General features: G+C 50.6%; 1 non-coding gene across 1 annotated transcript; it reads right to left on the reverse strand.

The window, feature by feature from the left end:
• Positions 1–3254: 3254 nt before the first annotated feature.
• Positions 3255–3327, reverse strand: TRNAA-AGC (transfer RNA alanine (anticodon AGC)). The gene has a single exon. It is a non-coding gene; the product is annotated as a tRNA-Ala (tRNA).
• Between the last annotated feature and the right edge of the window lie 5788 nt (positions 3328–9115).

The following is a 9115-nucleotide window of genomic DNA, read 5'->3' on the forward strand; positions in this document are numbered from 1 at the left end:
TGGTAGCGAAGGCTCCATAGACGCCCATTGGTCCAAAAAATGGCGGCTCATGGGCACTCCAGCGCCCCTGGATTTTGGGGGGCAAACTACGCAAACGTGACGTAGAATGACGTCACGCATACGTATGATTTTGGCGCGAATTATAAAGCGGTCTTTCTGTAGAAACCGCGTTTTCGAGCCCGTATCTCTCGAAGGTTGCTGCCTTTCAGCGCGCCCCAACCTTTGCCAGTCAAATGTGCTCGAGTTCCTGCTAGTTATGGTCTTGTTAATGTGCAATTGGGAACGCAATGAAAGTGACTGGTAAAGGAGGGGCAGCATAGAAAGGCAGCAACACTTCCAGACACTGGCGAAGCATGCATGATTCGTAGTGCAAATACTGGTGCTAGTACTTTTGAGAGCTTTTGAGTACAGCAAGGTATGATGCACAAAACACTGGCTCAAGTGCACAGTTCGCAATAGAGTGTACGGCAAGTATGGTTTTCATAGTTTCATATTCATTGTTTATTGCAGCAACCAAACAAATACAGTCACAAAGCACACCCTTGGCACACAAACAAAAAATACATGTCACAGGCAGCAGAAGCAGTATTGTTTAAGTTGGCTAATCATCTCAATAGTCACAGTGCAGATAGGAAAAAGCCCTGAAGTGCCACGAACGTTGTCAGGAAATTGAAAAGTATAGAAAACAATGCTACGACAGCTTCAATTGAAGCAAACATAACATGACATAAGTAGGCGCATCAACACAGACCATAGAGCACACTGGGATTATTCTTCACATTTAATTTCTTCAGCTGAAAGAATATAGCAGGTGCGTTTACATCTGCAAGGCAATGTTAAAGCCAGCTTTAGCACCCTCAAACGTGCTCAACGTATGAGCAAATACCATACATTGAGCCGGCGTACCATCTCCAGAGTACTTCTACTCGTTAGCCGGATCAATTTGAAGTAATTTTACGTCAACAAAAGTACACATGTACAGCGTACAGTGAAGTGCAAGGACATTCGCGGGGCAAGGACATTCGCACACCTCAGCACTGAAAGTGTGTGCCCTGCAGTGTAGTACATAAATATCCCCGAAAACATGAAGCCAAGTACGCACGAACGGGTTACAGCTATGAAACACGAGCGAACAGCCCGGCGAAACCATATCGAAGCTATCGCGCATACCTAGACCAGACGACACACCTGTGAAAGTCCAGCGGGAATCGGTGTAGCGTGACACCAATGGTACTATCCACGCTGTCGCAGTGTACCACGGAGCATCGTTTCTTCACATGCCGCAAGCTCATCTTGAAATGAAGCGCTAAGCGCTTCAAAAGAAGAGCGCGAAGCGTGCAAAGACGGAAAAAGGCTTCGCACTGGCCGCACGCCGAAGGAAACGACAAAACCGAGAAAACTGCCGCAGCGGTGCAGCGGGGTGCAAATCTTACCGAACGGTGACAAAGAAGCGACGTGCAAGGACGACGAAAACTTCGCAAAAGGAGCATTTTGAGACCGGCGAGCTAAATTTATACGCTTTACCAGGCGCGCCATCGCAGACAGCTGGCGATAAGAAATCGCTTCGTGAGCTCCCGCCACTGTGGCCGGGTTAGCCGGGTATCGAAACAAGGCCTGCAAAGACGCGCTGTAATGCACCGCACACTCATGAATAGGGGGCAGGTCAAGAGTGTTGCAAAAATACAAAATTTGCCAGGTTTTAATAAAATGACTTACCTCTTTCATAAAACAAGGTGCTAATATATTTTTTTCTATTGGCAGATTACATTCCAATTTTGTAGCTTTATCATTTCTTTATATGAGTGTTTTGCCCCCCATCCTCTGGTTGTGCTCCAGTCGCGCTAAACCACTTTTCGGCCCAGCCTTCGCCACCACTTTAAATCCGCCTTGTATCAAACGCGGTCCACACACCGGCACACCACGCAAGCGGAAACGCTGGCTCCACCGGCAGCCGGAAGCGCCAAAGATGCGGCTCCAAAACTAAATGGCAGAGGGCAGCACATGTAGTAGTCGACACTTTTATTCGCAGATGGCGTCAAAATTTATTGAGCTTTCTTTAACCTTTAGAACAGAAGCGCTGGTAAGCCTTACAAACGTGCCACATCTTTAAATTGGCCCAGCTAACATATTCATTACGCCGCAACGCAGTAGCTGTAGCGGGACTTCCTCCCTCGGCATCTGGTCTCAAGTTAATGACGTCACGTTAAAGCGGGAGTTTTGATTTTGGTGAATAAACGCCCGCGCGCACACACACCTTCCGTCACTGAGTCCACAGATCGCGGGATCGAGTCCCGGCTGCGGAGACCGCATTTTAAAGGGGGAAGTCTAGTGATGCGAGCACAGCTGTAGAAGGAAATAAAAAGGGAGAGAGAGGAAGCGACTTGAGTCCTGTTTTACGCATCATTTTATGCAAGGGGAGACATTATTTTTAAGCGTCGTTGATTGCAGAGTTTAAGTCACAGGCTCGGCACCATCTTGAACGCTTAATTACTTGAACTGACTGGAAACCTTGGAGGCAAATATTTTGGAATCAGTGGCTAGGGAGTAGGAGCAGACCACGTGCGCGCCGACAGCTCATATGTCTCCTTTTCTTTGCCCTATTAAGCAAGCACTGTTCTTTGCAGGCCTTGCCCTAGCGGACAGTTCAACTTCGATAATGTATGGTTGGCTTGAGTCTACATCATAGTTGCCGCTATGTTTAATATAACAGATGCACGGCGGAAACGTCAGTTTTGGAAGACGGTGACGGCGCATCAAAGGAAGCAATGGACGGCATTCGCCGTTCCGTAACATTGAAGGGCCACGGAAAAATCTGCCGAGCGCTATTCGTTCAGAAGTTGATGAGGAGGATGTTTCATGATAGTGCAGCCCACTATGGGCCCTTGAAATGCCGCCCACAGCATTTTGATCAATAATTTTATTTTTGTGAAGAGCACTGTCAAGGAGGCATCATATATGCCTAACAAAAATTTCACCCCTCGTTCCCTTCACCGCACAATGTGCACTACCACGAATGTCCCAGCGTCGTTTCTCTGTGGCCCAATTTTTAACCAGTCTAGCTGGTTTATAGAACTATTTCCAGTTGGTCCCAGTTCGAACCAACTAGAACCAGCTGGGAATTTTTCCATGAGCTGCATATGGAGCTCCATCGTGGCGTCCGTGATGTCGCGTACTTTTTTTTTAACGGACTACGTAAATTGGAAACATTTCTTCGCGTTAAAAAAAAAAGAGGAAGGGGGCGCAAAAAATAAAAGTGGAGGTGCGGGGTATCGATCCCCGTACCTCTCGCATGCTAAGCGAGCGCTCTACCATCTGAGCTACACCCCCGACGTGCAAAAGTGATTATGGTGTGCTTCTAAACAGCACCAGGCACTAAGAGCAAAATTTGTGAGCGTGACGTTTCAATACCATGATCCGCTTACGCCGTATGCCCGCAAGAAGTTTGCGGGAACGCTGGACGCAGCTGGCAAAGAACAGGGTTCATTGGAGAGACATGGGCGAGGCATTTGTCCTGCAGTGGGAGTGGGCGTAGTCATGATGATGATGATGATGATGATGATGATGATGATGATGATGATGATGATGATGATGATGATGATGTGGGATGAGCCGGCATCCATAGCTCGTCGCCGGGATATACATGGAGCGTTTTGAAGCGAAACGCTCCCCTACGCTCGGTAAACCAGTCCGGGTAGGCAGCACAACCTTTAACGACCTTCAGCCCAAACAAGGATAGCCGTGTATGACCATGCATATGTGGTACAGTTATGGTGTCGAACCCTTAGTTAAGCCACTGCCAATTTTTACGGTGGCAGGTCGGCGCCGCGATTTCGCCCGACGGCGTGCGCTCGACGCCCGTCGAAAAAAGCTCCCACCCTGCCGATCTGGACCCCCAAGATGGAGCAGCTGAAGCGAGCTAATCGCTGAAAGCCCGCTTTTCCGGTTTGACTGCCCTTCGACAAGCATGAAATGTCACTTTTTCTGAGAGAACGCGACCTAATCTTGGATCGGAATGCCTTTTTTTTTCCCTCTCTGCAGCGAAAGTTGTCAAAGAAAACTGTGCGGGTTGTGCCCGCGGCTGAGCGAGCATCTCGGATACGCGACTTCATGCATTCTGTGATAAAGATGAAGTGTGGCAAGTGCGCTGCACGCACTCGCGCGCATGGGGGGAGAGAGGACGACGAAATAGGAGAATACAGATCGGCTCGACCGTATGCTACGTGTACTGTTTCATTGCTAATTATCATTACTACGATACAACATATTTTGGCGACGAGGATGCTGTTTTAATTCGGGACCTTCACGTGGCCTGCTCACCATCCGTCATGAGCTTTTCTGGGCTTCAGCCACCACCACCCTTCCTGCCGACTCCTGGTCGTCCTGCCCTTCCATGGGAGCAATGGGGGCTGGTGTTCCGGAATTACATGCTGGCCTCTGGTGCCTCTACTCTGGGCGCGGACAGGCGGAAGGCCATCCTGCTGAACTGCCTCGGACTGGAAGGTCAGCGCATTTTTTATACATTGGCGACGCCGTCGTCCACTCCAGCGCCTACAGCTGCGGCTTCGCACTCCGGTGACGAGGCGCCCCGCCTTGACGAATTTGATGCGGCGATATCCATCCTGTCGGAGCATTACAAATCGTCCGTGAATGTAATCGCCGCACGTCATCGCTTTCGCCGTCGAGTTCAGGCTCCAGGAGAGACAACCGATGAGTACGTCGTTGTCCTTCGCAGCCTTGTCGGCGACTGCGGGTTTGGGACCATGGCGGACGATATGATCAGGGACCAGCTGGTGGAGACCTCGAGTTGCCATCTGCGTGAGCGCCTACTCATGGAAGGCTCCTCCTTGACTCTGTCGCGCGCCATGCTCCTTGCTCGACAGTGTGAGCAAGCTTCCCGGGAAGCCAGGGAATTGGCTGAGGAGGACGCTCCAGTACATCGTGTGAGATGCGAGCGCGGATTGAGACAAACACCACCTCTGGCCCATTGCTGCAAGTGCCAAAGTCAACCATCCCAACCTGCTGCTGCAATACCAGCGCGCATGTGCTACCGCTGCGGTTCTACAACTCACCTAGCGAACAACCCTGCATGCCGAGCCCGCAACCGCAAGTGTCGTCGGTGCGGCAAGGTGGGCCATTTCGACTCTCTCTGCAAGTCGTCCGACCGTCCTGTTCAAGTTCAGCAAGTTGCAGATACTGCTGACACATCGTCGATGCCGGATGGCTCCAGCAGTGCGTCTATTCTCAATGTTGAATGTCAAAAACACGGAATTTTCGCCTCAGTCCTGATTGAAGGCAAGTTCATCCGCTTCCTGATTGACACCGGCTCATCTGTGTCAATTATTTCTGAAGATCTATACCACCGATTCTTCGCTAAATGTTTCCCGCTTAAATCAACTGCAGTTCAACTATTGGACTATTCTAAGTCTCGGATTATAGTCCAAGGGTGTTTTGTTGCCATAGCAAAGTTTCACGACCGTACCGCCTGCATCCTGTTGTACGTTGTCTCGGGAGGCACAACGCTGCTGGGCCTGGATTCCATTGCCGCTCTACAAATGAAGATCAAAGGTGCATCGTTGAAATGTCTTTCCATGACATCTGATACGCCCCTGTTACCTCCTGAGCTACGTCCACACTTCGAACATCTCTTCTCCAAGGAACTCGGAGTTGCTCGTGGCTACGTGCACAAAGTCAGAGTGCAGGATTCCGTTTCTCCTGTTGCTTGCAAGCTCCGACGGCTGCCGTTTGCCATTCGTCAGCAGGTGTCCGAGGAACTCCAGAAGCTTGAAGCTCAAGACATCATTGAACGGGTCGACGCTTCCAAGTGGATTTCACCCATAGTCGTGGCTCGGAAAAAAGATGGCTCCATCCGAGTGTGCGTCGATTTGCGTGAGCCGAACAAGGCTATTGTGGTCGACAGTTTTCCTTTGCCTCAAACGGAAGAACTTCTACATAGCTTGGCCGGGTCACAGCGTTTTTCCAAGTTGGACCTTGCCTCGGCTTACCATCAAGTACCACTTAGCCCTGAGAGTCGGGAATTGACCACATTCATTACCCATGATGGCCTCTTCCGCTTCAAACGAGTGTGTTTCGGCCTTGCTTCGGCGCCTTCGGCTTTTCAGAAGATGATGCAATTAATTTTAAAAGGGTGCAAAGGTGTCCTCTTCTACATCGACGACATCATAGTCCATGGCACCTCCCGACAGGAGCACCTGACCAACCTTCGTGCTGTTCTCGAGCGCCTGTCCCAAGCCGGACTAAAGCTCAACCACAAATGTGTCTTCGATGTTCCGAAGCTCACTTTCTTGGGGCATGTTGTCAGCGGTGAAGGACTGTTTCCGCTTTCTTCTGCCATCGAGGCGATTACGAAGGCTCCGACTCCATCTAACATCAGCAAGCTTCGCTCCCTCCTTGGACTTGCGGGTTTCTACTCCAAGTTTATCCCGCATTACTCCGACGTCGTTGAGCCTATGCGCGCCCTACTTCGAGGCAGCGACTCTGCCTTCACTTGGACTGCTGCTGCGGATTCAAGCTTCAAACTACTGAAGTCCATGTTGACGTCATGTGACGTGTTGCATTTTTTTGATCCTGCCCTTCCCGTGGTCGTAACGACTGACGCTTCCGGATATGGCCTTGGTGCAGTGCTTCAGCAAGGCAACGGCCATTCCCTGCAAACTGTTGCGTTTGCCTCCCGTACCTTGACACCCCAAGAAAGAAAGTACTCTGTTGGCGAACGTGAGGCCCTAGCTTGCGTTTGGGCGTGCGAACGGTGGCACGTGTATTTGTGGGGCCGGCCTTTTGTTCTACGCACCGACCACAGTGCACTTGTCATTTTGCTGTCGACGAAAGGAACGGGCCATCGGCCGTTGCGAATTTCACGTTGGTCGGCTCGCCTGTTGTGCTACAACTACACTGTAGAGTACCGCAAAGGCAATGACAACTCTGTTGCGGATGCTCTGTCTCGCCTTCCCTTACCGACCACATCGTGCAGTGAGCCCAGTGAGTTCGACGCCAGTGACGACGACTTCGTCTGCCTGCTATCGCCAGCCGTGACTCTACAAGAGCTTCAAGAGGCAACCATCAGCGACGCGGCAGTTGCTCAAGCCATTCAGTTTACATCGGCGACATGGCCGGACAAGAAATCCCTACCGGAGAACCTTAGGCCATACTATCTCCTGCGCTCGGAGCTGTCCGTCGTGCAAGGCGTCTTGTACCGAGGTGACAGGCTCGTCGTTCCCGAAAGTTTGCAACGACGCCTCATGGACATCGCGCACGAGTCACACCCCGGGATCAGCCGCACGAAAAGTCGACTGCGAGAGCTCTACTGGTGGCCGCGAATGGACGAGCACGTCGAAGAAATGGTACGGACATGCGTCGTGTGCCAGTCCTGTGACAAATCGGCTCGTCCGGTGGCAGCTCCTCTGCAACCTGTCGCCTTCCCAGAGAAACCTTGGGATAAGGTTGCCATTGATATCGTGGGGCCTTTCGACCAAGCTCCCAGTGGCTGCCGCTTCGCGAATACTCTCATGGATTATTACAGTAAGTGGCCAGAAGTTGTCTTCGCTGATGCCATCACAACTCAAACCGTTCAAGAATTCCTGCTTGGCCTCTTCGCTCGTGAGGGTTACCCTCAAGAGATTGTCTCTGGCCACGGACCTCAATTTTCATCGATGGCCATGCAAACTTTCCTCCGCGAACGGGGGATACGCCATTGCTACTCTTCAGTGTACCATCCCCAAGCTAATGGACTCGTTGAACGATTCAATCGAGTGCTTAAGTCCTACATTCAGCTAGCTCTGTGCGAGCGACGCGACCTACGTACAGCGATTGTGGACTACCTCGGTGTCTACCGCTGTACGCCCCATGCCACGACAGGAATTGCACCAGCTGTCCTACTTCATGGCCGGTTGCCCCGCACAAGACTTAACGTCGTAGGACTGCCGGATCAGTCCTTCTCAATGGATCCGACAAAAGCGCTTAAGCTTTTGCGGCAGAGGCTTGACGAGAAACAAGCGCAATACAAGCTTTATGCGGACCAGCGGAGTGGCGCCCAGTGTCGTGACTTTCAGATTGGCCAGTACGTGCGTGTCCGCAAACCAAATGTGCGAGGCAAACTGTCAGCTCGGTTTTCGGAGCCTCGGAAGGTTGTGGAGCAGCGTGGACCTGCATCTTATCTGCTGGATGATGGGCGAGTGTGGCACTCGTCCAAGTTTTCTGCGGTTCGCCCAGAAGTAGTTCAGCAGCAACTGTCCTCCTCAGCTCCAGCGGCCCTTTTCGTTGATATTTCGCCGCCTATCGACGGCAACCGTATGCCTCCGCCCAGTCCACAGTCCGGAACCGTGGTCCAGGGTCCTTCTTCGGACGCGCCTTCAATCCATATGATGCCAGCCGTTCCGCCCGCTCCGGAATCGGCAGCCGCTCCTCAACCCTCGTGTAGTAAATCCACAGCGGCAACTGCGGCTTCACCTCCTGCGCCGCCTCCCCGAAGTACTCGCAAAAAGAAGCGGCCCACATGGTTCAAAGACTATGACATCCGCTAGACATTTTGTTTTTTTAAGTGCGGCGGAAATGTGATAAAGATGAAGTGTGGCAAGTGCGCTGCACGCACTCGCGCGCATGGGGGGAGAGAGGACGACGAAGTAGGAGAATACAGATCGGCTCGACCGTATGCTACGTGTACTGTTTCATTGCTAATTATCATTACTACGATACAACACATTCGAGCACGTAAATCCTGTATAGATTGCTAGCGCGCGCTAAAATTAATACAATGGTCAGAGTCGCTGCTCTCACAGACCGACTATATATATATATATATATATATATATATATATATATATATATATATATATATATATAGTTAAGGGCACAGGGTAAGCCCTATACTTCCCATGCATTTTAGGCCATGTTGAGGTACATGTTTCTCACTAACTAATAACAGTAGCCAAATAATACATATACCATTGTTTGCCAAATTTTGTGCTCTTTTTACTGAACTAGAATATTTGAAATGTGTTGAAAATTCGATTTTTAATAAAATTTTTTCCGGTAGTACACAAATCTGGCCTTTCTTTGCGCATTTCAAAATTCATAACAGAATAACTGCTCAGTGAAATTC

Source organism: Amblyomma americanum, chromosome 1, assembly GCF_052857255.1.
Source record: "Amblyomma americanum isolate KBUSLIRL-KWMA chromosome 1, ASM5285725v1, whole genome shotgun sequence".
Lineage (NCBI taxonomy): Eukaryota > Metazoa > Arthropoda > Arachnida > Ixodida > Ixodidae > Amblyomma > Amblyomma americanum.